Genomic DNA, 14,029 nt, shown 5'->3' with positions numbered 1-14,029 from the left:
TGGCCCGTGCTACCGTTCCCTTCAATTTTAATGCGTTCCTAGAGAAAGCTAAGTTGAAAGATGATGGTAGCAACTACACGGACTGGGTCCGTAACTTGAGGATTATCCTCATTGCTGCATAGAAGAATTACGTCCTGGAAGCACCACTAGGTGCAAGGCCTGCTGCAGGAGCAACTCCGGATGTTATGAACGTCTGGCAAGCTAAATCTGATGACTACTCGATAGTTCACTGTGCCATGCTTTACGGCTTAAAATCGGGACTTCAAAGACGTTTTGAACGTTATGGAGCATATGAGATGTTCCAGGAGTTGAGGTTAATTAATATTTCAAGCAAATGCCCGAGTTGAGAGATATGAAGTCTCCAACAAGTTCTATAGCTGCAAGATGGAGGAGAACAGTTCTGTCAGTGAACACATAATCAGAATGTCTGGGTACCATAACCACTTGACTCAGCTGGGAGTTAATCTCCCGGATGATAGTGTCATTGACAGAGATCTTCAATCACTGCCACCAATCTATAAAGGCTTCATAATGAACTATAATATGCAAGGGATGGAAAAGACAATTCCCGAGCTCTTCGCGATGCTTAAGACTGCAGAGGTAGAAATCAAGAAGGAGCATCAAGTGTTGATGGTTAACAAGACCACTAGTTTCAAGAAAAAGGGCAAAGGAAAGAAGGGTAACTTCAAGAAGAATAGCAAGCAAGTTGCTACTCCCGGGAAGAATCCCAGGTCTGGACCTAAGCCTGAAACTGAGTGCTTTACTGCAAAAGGACTGGTCACTGGAAGCGGAACTGCCCCAAGTATTTGGCGGATAAGAAGGACGACAAAGTGAAAGGTATATTTGATATACATGTTATTGATGTGTACCTTACTAATGCTCGTAGTAGCACTTGGGTATTTGATACTGATTCTGTTGCTCATATTTGCAACTTGAAACAGGGGCTACGGATTAAACGAAGATTGGCTAAGGACGAGGTGACGATGCATGTGGAAAATGGTTCCAAGGTCGATGTGATCGCCGTCGGCACGCTACCTCTACATCTACCTTCAGGATTAGTTTTAGACCTGGATAATTGTTATTTGGTGCCAGCGTTGAGCATGAACATTATATCTGGATCTTGTTTGATGCGAGACGGTTATTCATTTAAATCACAGAATAATGGTTGTTCTATTTATATGAGTAATATCTTTTATGGTCATGCACTCTTGATGAGTGTTCTATTTTTGTTGAATCTCGATCGTAGTGATACACATATTCATAATATTGAAGCCAAAAGATGCAAAGTTAATAATGATAGTGCAACTTATTTGTGGCACTGCCGTTTAGGTCATATTGGTGTAAAGCGCATGAAGAAACTCCATGCTGATGGGCTTTTGGAATCACTTGATGCTTGCGAACCATGCCTCATGGGCAAGATGACTAAGACTCCATTGTCTGGAACAATGGAGCGAGCCATTGACTTATTGGAAATAATACATACTGATGTATGCGGTCTACTGAGTGTTGAGGCTCGCGGCGGGTATCGTTATTTTCTGACCTTCATAGATGATTTGAGCAGATATGGGTATATCTACTTGATGAAACATAAGTCTGAAACATTTGAAACGTTCAAAGAATTTCGGAGTGAAGTGGAAAATCATCGTAACAAGAAAATAAAGTTTCTACGATCTGATCATGGAGGCGAATATTTGAGTTACGAGTTTGGTCTTCATTTGAAACAATGTGGAATAGTTACGCAACTCACGCCACCTGGAGCACCATAGCGTAATGGTGTGTCTGAATGTCGTAATCGTACTTTATTAGATATGGTGCGATTTATGATGTGTCTTACCGATTTACCACTATCGTTTTGGGGTTATGCTTTAGAGATGGCTGCATTCACGTTAAATAGGGCACCATCTAAATCCGTGGAGACGACACCATATGAACTGTGGTTTGGCAAGAAACCTAAGCTGTCTATCAGATTTCGGGTTCCATCAAAACCCTTGAGGTTCGAACACTGGGGTATGCATGAAGATCTCTCCTCCTTGTATCTGATCACGCCCTCACCCTCACCGCGATCTGAAAGCCTAGCTCGACGAACCTGCAACACAAGAGACACAAGGTTTATACCGGTTCGGGCCACCGATGTGGTGTAATACCCTACTCCAGTGTGGTGTGATGGATTTCCTCTTAGGCGGTGGATGAACAGTACAAGGGAAGAACAGCCTCCGGAGGAGAGGTGTTCTTGTGCTTGGTTGGTGGCTCAGGACCAGTTGCCTCCTACTATGGTGGCTAGTCCTATTTATAGAGGCACTGGTCCTGTTCCCAAATATTGAGCGGGAAGGGATGCCACAACGGCCAATTTGAAGGGGGACAGCTAGTACAAGCTATCCTGACTAAAGGTGGTCTTCGCCTGCCAAAGGCTCTGGTGATGACGCCGTCCTGCTGGTCTTGGTCTTGTTGCACCGATATGGAAACCTTTGCCTGATGCCTCGGTACTCCTCACCTGCGCTTGCCTCCTTAGCACCAAAGAGGAAACGAGGACACTGCGCTCGCTGGCGCCCGCCTGGCGCCCTCCTGGCCTTGGTCGTCATGGCTTGCGTCATGGGAATCTCGCGAGGTACCCCTGCCTTGATCTCTCCGCCCCTCGCGAGCCAGCCTGATGAGGCTGCCCCCGAGGAGGTCTTGTCTCGTCCGCCTCGTCAGGCTTGGCCCCTCGCGAGTGTCTTGAGTGTTTTCTAGTGAAGACGGGCCATACAGGGCCACGGGTGGAGCCACGCCATGGGCCGCAGGCAGGCAAGTCTAGGGACCCCCGTTCCCAGGATGCCGACATTGTCATTTCTTAAAGTTTGGGGTTGTGATGCTTATGTGAAAAAGCTTCAACCTGATAAACTCGAACCCAAATCGGAGAAGTGCGTCTTCATAGGATACCCAAAAGAAACGGTTGGGTACACCTTCTATCACAGATCCGAAGGCAAGATCTTTGTTGCTAAGAATGGATCCTTTCTAGAGAAGGAGTTTCTCTTGAAAGAAGTGAGTGGGAGGAAAGTAAAACTTGATGAGGTAGTTGCACCTTCTCTCGAATTGGAAAGTAGTTCATCACAGAAATCAGTTCTAGTCATGCCTACACAAATTAGTGAGGAAGCTAATGATGATGATCATGAAACTTCAGATCAAGTTACTACTAAACCTCATAGGTCAACCAGAGTATGTTCTGCACCAGAGTGGTACGGTAATCCTGTTTGATACGTCTCCAACGCATCTATAATTTATGAAGTATTCATGCTGTTATTTTACCATTCTTCGATGTTTCACAATCATTTTATAGCAACTTTATATCATTTTTGGGACTAACCTATTAACCCAGTGCCCAGTGTCAGTTGCTGTTTTTTCCTTGTTTTTTACATCGCACACTACAAAAAAATACACTTCTGTGATGATACGTGTTTGCCACAGTAGGTCCCGTTTTCTGTCATGCATGTACATCCATGAAAATTTTATGACAGAATCAAGATAGTCATACCTGTGCTGTCGTAGAAGTGTTCCATGACATTATCAAAATTATCATCACGGAAGTGTCCACTTCCATGACGATAAATCACGCGTCATGGAAGTGCTTTCGTCAAGGGTGACCGACATGTGGCATCCACCGTAACAGGTCGTTGCTAAGCTATCGGGTCCGGTTTTGGATCCAATAACACGCTAACAGCTCGGACCAATGAGGATTTTCCACATGTAAAATTCTCATTGGCCGGAGGAAACACGTGTTGGCTCGCCGTTGGGACAGATGTCATCCATTCATTGGACAAGAGGCACCTATGATACGTCGACACGTGGCACGGCCCAACAGAGGCTCATTCCGGTGAAAATGCCAGTTCGTTTGACTTGGTCAAAAGGTAACGGGTCCGCCCATGGAAAGCCTGTTCCTATATAGCCCATTTACGGCCCGCTAACTCACGGCCCGTCACGGCCTATCAGAATTAAGCCCAGTAGCTTCATTTGGGCCGTCCGATATGATTCCAGCCCGTTGTAACCTCCGGCCCATGTATGGCCCATGATGTCTTTCGGCCCATACGAGGCAATTGGTAACTCTTGGCCCATTAACGGCCCGTGGTGAATCTGGCCCGCAATGAACAGTGTACCCCTTTATAGCCATTAACGGCCCATTATTCCATTGGGCCATTTCCAACCCATGTTATCTTTCGGCCTTCTCAGGGCCCATTTATTCTTGGGCTCATTGTTGGTGTCAAAACTGGCGGATCTCGGGTAGGGGGTCCCGAACTGTGTCTCTAAGGTCGATGGTAACAGGAGACAGGGGACACGATGTTTACCCAGGTTCGGGCCCTCTCTATGGAGGTAATACCCTACTTCCTGCTTGATTGATCTTGATGAATATGAGTATTACAAGAGTTGATCTACCACGAGATCATAATGGCTAAAACCCAAGAAGTCTAGCCTGTATGACTATGGTAATGAGTATTCATCCTCCGGACTAAGCCCTCCGGTTTATATAGACACCGGAAGGATCTAGGGTTACAAAAGGTCGGTTACAGAGAAAGGAATCTTCATATTTGGACGCCAAGCTTGCCTTCCACGCCAAGGAGAGTCCCATCCGGACAAGGGTGAGATTCTTCGGTCTTCGTATCTTCACAACCCATCAGTTCGGCCCATGGCTATCAGGCCGGACGCCCGAGGACCCCTTAGTCCAGGACTCCCTCAGTAGCCCCTGAACTTGGCTTCAGTGACGAGGTGTCCCGCGTGCAGATTTGTCTTCGGCATTGCAAGGCGGGTTCCCCTTTCCGAATACTCCACAATGGTCTTCGGACGTAACAAACGTGTTTGGCTCTGCAACACAAGTACCACACACAACCGTAGAGAGTATAATATTTCACGAGTCCCATCTGCTGACAACTTTTTGTAATATGACATCAAGTCTGCCGGTCATTATTTCGAACCGTTTTTTGTCTGCCGCTCCACGTTTCGAGACGTGGTTGCCATTGGCATGTCTTGTCGAAGCAGAGATCGTGTCCCCTTATTGCGGGATTCTCATCAATACGGGCATGGGTAATCTAATCATGCCATTTACACAGCCCTTGGGAACAGGCGAGTTTTAAGGTGAGTGGGGAGGCACTTGACATTCACGGCCTTTATAAGGAGATAAGGATTCCCTTTCTTCACCCACGCCTTCTCTCTTTCCCTGCCCTTCCATTCTTGAGCTCCAGCCCCCAAGTTCTCATCTTCTCCATCTCAGGGAAGCACTCAACCATGTCCGGATCCGGAGGTCAAGGCAAGTGGATGGTCTCCTCCGTCAAGGAGAAGGACATTAACCAGCTTCGGGCGGCCGGGTATCTGGCGAAAGAAATCGCCCACCGTCTGCCAACCAAGGGGCAAATCATCCCCACCCCGAAGCCCACTAAGAGGGTGGTCTTCCTCCCTCACTTCTTCTGCGGGTTAGGGTTTCCTCTCCACCCTTTCGTCTGCAGACTTATGTTCTATTACGGGCTAGATTTCCATGATCTGGCCCCGAACTCCTTCCTCAACATCTCGGCATTCATTGTCATGTGTGAGGCTTTCCTTCGCATCCAACCCCACTTTGGACTATGGCTCAAGATCTTCAACGTGAAGCCGAAAGTGGTGGATGGTCAACACATGGAGTGCGGAGGCGCCATGGTGAGCAAGATGCCCAACATCACATGGCCTAAGGGCACTTTTGTGGAGACTGTCAAAGAGTGGCAGAAGCAATGGTTTTACATCACAGAGCCACGCGACGCCACTTGGGCGGCGGCTCCCGAATTCAAGTACGGAGCTCCAATGCGGCTCACCTCCTGGATAGAGAAGGGCCCCAACTTGTCTTTGTCAGACGAACTGATAGCGCTGCAAACGCGCATTCAGAGCATGGTGGATAAAAACATCAAGCTCGTCGACATGATCCAGGTGATGCTGGTTCGCCGGATCCTCCCCTGCCAAAGCCGAAGCTTTCCTTTATGGGAATTCGATCCAGAGAAGCACCAAACCTGGGAGAGGCTCTTCAGAACTACTCACCAAGATGCCTGGAAGTTGCTCTTCAAGGGCAACGAGAAGCCGCCGGCCATAGATTCAGACCGTGGGCACGATTTTACCCATCCCGCTAATGCGGTAAGTCCTTCACTTCTCTAGGCGAGGATGTCTAATCTTTACTATATTTTTTTAGGTATGGACGGAGAAAGCAGAGCGGATACAGTGTTCGGCTCCGCTGCCCGAAGAGCCAGTCATCCTGCTCCTGGCGAAGATGCTGGTTCCGGCGCCCTACCTGCCGCCGGAGAAGAAGGCCAAGAAGAAGGCCAAGGGGGCCAAAAGTGGCCCCCGTCGCAAGGGTGCTTCGGATGTGACGTCTGAAGACGAAGAGACGCATTCCTCCGCCGCTGAGGACGATGACGAGGAGGAGGAGGAGGAAAACAACCCCCCCTGATGGGGGAAAGAAGAAGAGGGCAGCCTCCACAAATCTGGAGGCAGAGACGTCTAAGAGGGGGAAGGGCGCCCTTGCGGATAACTCTGCGTGGGATGTCGACAGCAGTCCGGAGCGACGCCCCCGGACCAAGCCCCTGGCCGCATCGTATGTACTAAAAAACTTGTATATGTCCCCATGTCCGACACTTCCTCTTCATGGTATTAATCATGTCAAATTGTGCTGTTGCAGTCCGGCCCACGACAGCTCCTAGCGATCCTCATCAAGGGGTTCCCTGGATTCGAAGGCGATGGCCAGCGAGTCACCGCAGGCCGCTCACTCTTCCAAGGCCAAAGGCGACGCCGAGGTGCTGTCCCGAAGGACCTTCCCAGGCCGGGGAGAGGTTCAAGAGGCGCCAGAAGGCGAAGCCTCCGTTGTCGGACACCAGGGGGAACAAATCCCCATGGAGACTGGCGATGAGGGTCGTGTTTAGTTCGTGAAGGAAATATGCCCTAGAGGCAATAATAAAGTTATTATTTATTTCCTTATTTCATGATAAATGTTTATTATTCATGCTATAATTGTATTAACCGGAAACATAATACATGTGTGAATACATAGACAAACATAGTGTCAGTAGTATGCCTCTACTTGACTAGCTCGTTAATCAAAGATGGTTAAGTTTCCTAACCATAGACATGAGTTGTCATTCGTTTAATGGGATCACATCATTAGGAGAATGATGTGATTGACTTGACCCATTCCGTAGCTTAGCACTTGATCGTTTAGTATTCTGCTATTGCTTTCTTCATGACTTATACATGTTCCTATGACTATGAGATTATGCAACTCCCGTTTACCAGAGGAACACTTTGTGTGCTACCAAACGTCACAACGTAACTGGGTGATTATAAAGGTGCTCTACAGGTGTCTCCAAAGGTACTTGTTGGGTTGGCGTATTTCGAGATTAGGATTTGTCACTCCGATTGTCGGAGAGGTATCTCTGGGCCCACTCGGTAACGCACATCACTATAAGCCTTGCAAGCATTGTAACTAATGAGTTAGTTGCGGGATGATGTGTTACGGAACGAGTAAAGAGACTTGTCGGTAACGAGATTGAACTAGGTATTGAGATACCGACGATCGAATCTCGGGCAAGTAACATACCGATGACAAAGGGAACAACGTATGTTGTTATGCGGTTTGACCGAAAAAGATCTTCGTAGAATATGTGGGAGCCAATATGAGCATCCAGGTTCCGCTATTGGTTATTGACCGGAGAAGTGTCTCGGTCATGTCTACATAGTTCTCGAACCCGTAGGGTCCGGACGCTTAAAGTTCGGTGACGATTTGTATTATGAGTTATGTGTTTTGATGTACTGAAGGTAGTTCAGAGTCCCAGATGAGATCGGGGACATGACGAGGAGTCTCGAAATGGTCGAGACATAAAGATCGATATATTGGACGACTATATTCGGACATCGGAAAGGTTCCGAGTGATTCGGGTATTTTTTGAGTACCGGGGAGTTACGGAAATTCACCGGGAGAAGTATTGGGCCTTATTGGGCCATACGGGAATAGAGGAGAGAGGCCAAAAGGAAGGAGGCGCGCGCCCCCCCTCTGGTCTGAATTGGACAAGGGGTGCAGCCCCCTTTTCCTTCTCCCTCTCCCCCTCTTTCCTTCTCTCCTACTCCGGAAAGGAAAGGGAATCCTACTAGGACTTGGGAGTCCTAGTAGGACTCCCCACACTTGGCGCGCCCCCTCTAGGGCCGGCCTCTCCCTCCATCCTTTATATACGGGGGCTGGGGGACACCCCATGGACACACAAGTTGATCTGTTGATCTCTCCCAGCCGTGTGCGGTGCCCCCCTCCACCATATTCCACCACGGTCATATCGTAGCGGTGCTTAGGCGAAGCCCTGCATCGGTAGCAACATCATAACCGTCACCACGCCGTCGTGCTGATGGAAGTCTCCCGTGAAGCTCTGCTGGATCGGAGTTCGCAGGACGTCGTCGAGCTAAACGTGTGCTGAACTCGGAGGTGCCGTACGTTCGGTACTTGGATCGGTCGGATCGTGAAGCCGTACGACTACATCAACCGCGTTGTGCTAACGCTTCCGCTTTCGGTCTACGAGGATACGTGGACACACTCTCCCCTCTCGTTGCTATCCATCATCATGATCCTGTGTGTGCGTAGGAATTTTTTTGAAATTACTACGTTCCCCAATAGTGGTATCAGAGCCAGGTTTTATGCATAGATATTATATGCACGAGTAGCACGCAAGTGAGTTGTGGGCGATACAAGTCATACTGCTTACCAGCATGTCATACTTTGGTTCGGCGGTATTGTTGGATGAAGCGGCCCGGACCGACATTACGCGTACGCTTATGCGAGACTGGTTCTACCGACGTGCTTTGCACACAGGTGGCTGGCGGGTGTCAGTTTCTCCAACTTTAGTTGAACCGAGTGTGGCTACGCCCGGTCCTTGAGAAGGTTAAAACAACACTAACTTGATGAACTATCATTGTGGTTTTGATGCGTAGGTAACAACCGTTCTTGCTCAGCCCGTAGCAGCCACGTAAAACTTGCAACAACAAAGTAGAGGACGTCTAACTTGTTTTTGCAGGGCATGTTGTGACGTGATATGGTCAAGGCATGATGCTATATTTTATTGTATGAGATGATCATGTTTTGTAACCGACTTATCGGCAACTGGCAGGGGCCATATGGTTGTCGCTTTATTGTATGCAATGCAATCGCCCTGTAATTGCTTTACTTTATCTAAGCGGCAGCGATAGTCGTAGAAGCAATAGTTGGCGAGACGACAACGATGCTACGATGGAGATCAAGGAGTCGCGCTGGTGACGATGGTGATCATGACGGTGCTTCGGAGATGGAGATCACAAGCACAATATGATGATGGCTATATCATATCACTTATATTGATTGCATGTGATGTTTATCTTTTATGCATCTTATTTTGCTTTGATTGATGATAGCATTATAAGATGATCTCTCACTAAATTTCAAGGTATAAGTGTTCTCCCTGAGTATGCACCGTTGCGGAAGTTCGTTGTGCTGATACACCACGTGATGATAGGGTGTGATAGGCTCTACGTTCAAATACAACGGGTGAAAACAGTTGCACACGCGGAATACTCAGGTTAAACTTGACGAGCCTAGCATATGCAGATATGGCCTCGGAACACTGATATCGAAAGATCGAGCATGAATCATATAGTAGATATGATCAACATAGTGATGTTCACCATTGATACTACTCCATCTCACGTGATGATCGGACATGGTTTAGTTGATATGGATCACGTCATCACTTAGAGGATTAGAGGGATGTCTATCTAAGTGGGAGTTCTTAAGTAATATGATTAATTGAACTTAAATTTATCATGAACTTAGTACCTGATAGTATTTTGCAGGTCTATGTTGCTGTAGATAGATGGCCCGTGCTGTTGTTCCGTTGAATTTTAATGCGTTCCTTGAGAAAGCAAAATTGAAAGATGTTAGTAGCAATGATGCGGATTAGATCCGTGATCTGAGGATTATCCTCATTGCTGCACAGAAGAATTATGTCCTTAATGCACCGCTAGGTGACAGACCTATTGCAGGAGCATATGCAGACGTTATGAACGTTTGGCAAAGCTCGGTATGATGACTACTTGATAGTTTGGTGCACCATGCTTTACGGCTTAGAACCGGCACTTCAAAAATGTTTTGAACGTCATGGAGCATATGAGATGTTCCAGGAGTTGAAGTTAATATTTCAAGCAAATGCCCCGATTGAGAGATATGAAGTCTCCAATAAGTTCTACAGCTGTAAGATGGAGGAGAATTGCTCAACTGGTGAGCATGTGCTCAGAATGTTTGGGTACTACAATCACTTGAATCAAGTGGGAGTTAATCTTCCAGATAAGATAGTGATTGACAGAGTTCTCTAGTCACCATCACCAAGTTACTAGAACTTCGTGATGAACTATAATATGCAAGGGATAACAGAAACGATTCCCAAGCTCTTCGTGATGATGAAATCGGCAAAGGTAGAAATCAAGAAAGAGCATCAAGTGTTGATGGTTGACAAAGACCACTAGTTTCAAGAAAAGGGCAAATGGAAGAAGGGGAACTTCAAGAAGAACGGCAAGCAAGTTGCTGTTCAAGTGAAGAAGCCCAAGTCTGGACCTAAGCCTGAAACTGAGTGCTTCTACTTCAAAGGGACTGGTCACTTGAAGCGGAACTACCCCAAGTATTTGGCGGATAAGTAGGATGGCAAAGTGAACAAGGGTATATTTGATATACATGTTATTGATGTGTACCTTACCAGTGTTTATAGTAGCCCCTGGGTATTTGATACTGGTTCAGTTGCTAAGAGTAGTAACTCGAAACGGGAGTTACAAAATAAACAGAGACTAGTTAAGGGTGAAGTGACGATGTGTGTTGGAAGTGGTTCCAAGATTGATGTAATCATCATCGCACACTCCCTATACTTTCGAGATTAGTGTTAAACCTAAATAAATGTTATTTGGAGTTTGCGTTGAGCATAAATATGATTTGATCATGTTTATTGCAATATGGTTATTCATTTAAAGTCAGAGAATAATTGTTGTTCTGTTTACATGAATAAAACCTTCGATGATCATACACCCAATGAAAATAGTTTGTTGGATCTCGATCGTAGTGATACACGTATTCATAATATTGAAGCCAAAAGATGCAAAGTTAATAATGATAGTGCAACTTATTTGTGGCACTGCCGTTTAGATCATATTGGTGTAAAGCGCATAAAAAAACTCCATGCTGATTAGGTTTTGGAATCACTTGATGCTTGCGAACCATGCCTCATGGGCAAGATGACTACGACTCCGTTCTCCGGAACAATGGAGCGAGCAACTGACTTATTGGATATAATACATACTGATGGATGCGGTCCGATGAGTGTTAAGGCTCACGGCAAGTATTGTTATTTTCTGACCTTCACAGATGATTTGAGCAGATATGGGTATATATACTTGATGAAACATATGTCTCAAACATTTGAAAAGTTCAAAGAATTTCAGAGTGAAGTGGAAAATCATCGTGACAAGAAATAAAGTTTCTACGATCTTATCGCAGAGATGAATATTTGAGTTACGAGTTTGGTCTTCAATTAAAACAATGTGGAATAGTTTAACAAATTCATGCCACCTGGAACACCACAGCATAATGGTGTGTCCGAACGTCATAACTGTACTTTATTGGATATAGTGCAATCTATGATGTTTCTTACCGATTTACCACTATAGTTTTGGGGTTATGCATTAGAGAGAGCTGCATTCACGTTAAAAAGGGCACCATCAAAATCCATTGAGACGACGCCTTAAGAATTTTCTGGAAAGCATAAAGGAGTGCTTGAAAGGAGTTCTTCAAAAGAAAGACCTCGGTGAAGCTGCTTACACATTGAGCATCAAGATCTATAGAGATAGATCAAGACACTTGATAAGATTTTTCAATGAGTACATACCTTGAAAAGATTTTGAAGTAGTTCAAAATGGAACAGTCAAAGAAGGAGTTCTTGCCTGTGTTGCAAGGTGTGAAGTTGAGTAAGACTCAAAAACCCGACCATGGCAGAAAATAGAAAGAGACTGAAAAGTCATTCCCTATGCCTCAGTCATAGGTTCTATAAAGTATGCTATGCTGTGTACCAGACCTATTGTATACCTTGCTCTGAGTTGGGCAAGGGAGTACAATTTTGATCTAGGAGTAGATCACTGGACAACGGTCAAGAATATCCTTAGTGAGGACTAAGGAAATGTTTCTCGATTATGGAGGTGATAAAAGAGTTCGTCATAAAGAGTTACATCGGTGCAAGCTTTTACACCGATCCAGATGACTCTAAGTCTCAATCTGGATACATATTAAAAGTGGGAGCAATTAGCTAGAGTAGCTCCGTGCAGAGCATTGTAGACATAGAATATTTGCAAAATACATACGGCTCTGAATGTGACAGACCCGTTGACTAAACTTCTCTCATGAGCAAAACATGATCATACCTTAGTACTCTTTGGGTGTTAATCACATAGCGATGTGAACTAGATTATTGACTCTAGTAAACCCTTTGGGTGTTGGTCACATGATGATGTGAACTATGGGTGTTTGTCATATACAGATATGAATATTGGTGTTAAATCACATGATGATGTGAACTAGATTATTCACTCTAGTGCAAGTGGGACACTGAAGGAAATATGCCCTAGAGGCAATAATAAAGTTATTATTTATTTCCATATTTCATGATAAATGTTTATTATTCATGCCATAATTATATTAACCGGAAACATAATGTGTGAATACATAGACAAATATAGTGTCACTAGTATGCCTCTACTTGACTAGCTCGTTAATCAAAGATGGTTAAGTTTCCTAACCATAGACATGAGTTGTCATTTGATTAATGGGATCACATCATTAAGAGAATGATGTGATTGACTTGACCCATTCCGTTAGCTTAGCACTTGACCGTTTAGTATTCTGCTATTGCTTTCTTCATGACTTATACATGTTCCTATGACTATGAGATTATGCAACTCCCGTTTACCGGAGGAACACTTTGTGTGCTACCAATGGCCTTATTGGGCCATACGGGAATAGGGGAGAGAGGCCAAAAGGAAGGGCGCGCGCCCCCCCTCTGGTCCGAATTGGACAAGGGGTGCAGCCCCCTTTTCCTTCTCCCTCTCCCCCTCTTTCCTTCTCTCCTACTCCGGAAAGGAAAGGGGAATCCTACTAGGACATGGGAGTCCTAGTAGGACTCCCCACACTTGGCGCGCCCCCTCTAGAGCCGGCCTCTCCCTCCCTGCTTTATATACGGGGGCAGGGGGTCACCCCATGGACACACAAGTTGATCTTATGATCTCTCCCAGCCGTGTGCGGTGCCCCCCTCCACCATATTCCACCTCGGTCATATCGTAGCGGTGCTTAGGCGAAGCCCTGCGTCGGTAGCAACATCATCACCGTCACCACGCCGTCATGCTGACGGAACTCTCCCGTGAAGCTCTGCTGGATCGGAGTTCGCGGAACATCATCGAGCTGAAGTGTGCTGAACTCGGAGGTGCCGTACATTCGGTACTTGGATCGGTCGGATCGTGAAGACGTACAACTACATCAACCGCGTTGTGCTAACGCTTTCGCTTTCGGTCTACGAGGGTACGTGGACACACTCTCCCCTCTCGTTGCTATGCATCATCATGATCCTGTGTGTGCGTAGGATTTTTTTTGAAATTACTACGTTCCCCAACAGTTCGGCCCTCAGCCGAATACGATTCCGGAGACCCATGGCTCCGGAATCCGGTGTGCAACCTCCTTCGAAAGAAGGGGGTATGCCCATTCCGCCGGTGACCTCTGTCCAACCAGGGGCACCGGATAATCTGCTGGAAGCGCTACGAGGCGCTTCCATTATGGATGAGCACCGTATCCTTATGGGTACGGTGATTGAGAGGGTTCAGTCCGCCAAGAACGGACTAACTGAAGCCTGCAACAGCCTGCTGACAGGTTTTGAGGTAAGCGACACAAAAAGAGAGAATCCCCATATAGACAGTAGCCCCTGAGAGACTGTCCGGTGTTCAGAAAGGAAGG

Source organism: Triticum aestivum, chromosome 2D, assembly GCF_018294505.1.
Source record: "Triticum aestivum cultivar Chinese Spring chromosome 2D, IWGSC CS RefSeq v2.1, whole genome shotgun sequence".
Lineage (NCBI taxonomy): Eukaryota > Viridiplantae > Streptophyta > Magnoliopsida > Poales > Poaceae > Triticum > Triticum aestivum.
This window is presented reverse-complemented; position numbering follows the sequence as displayed.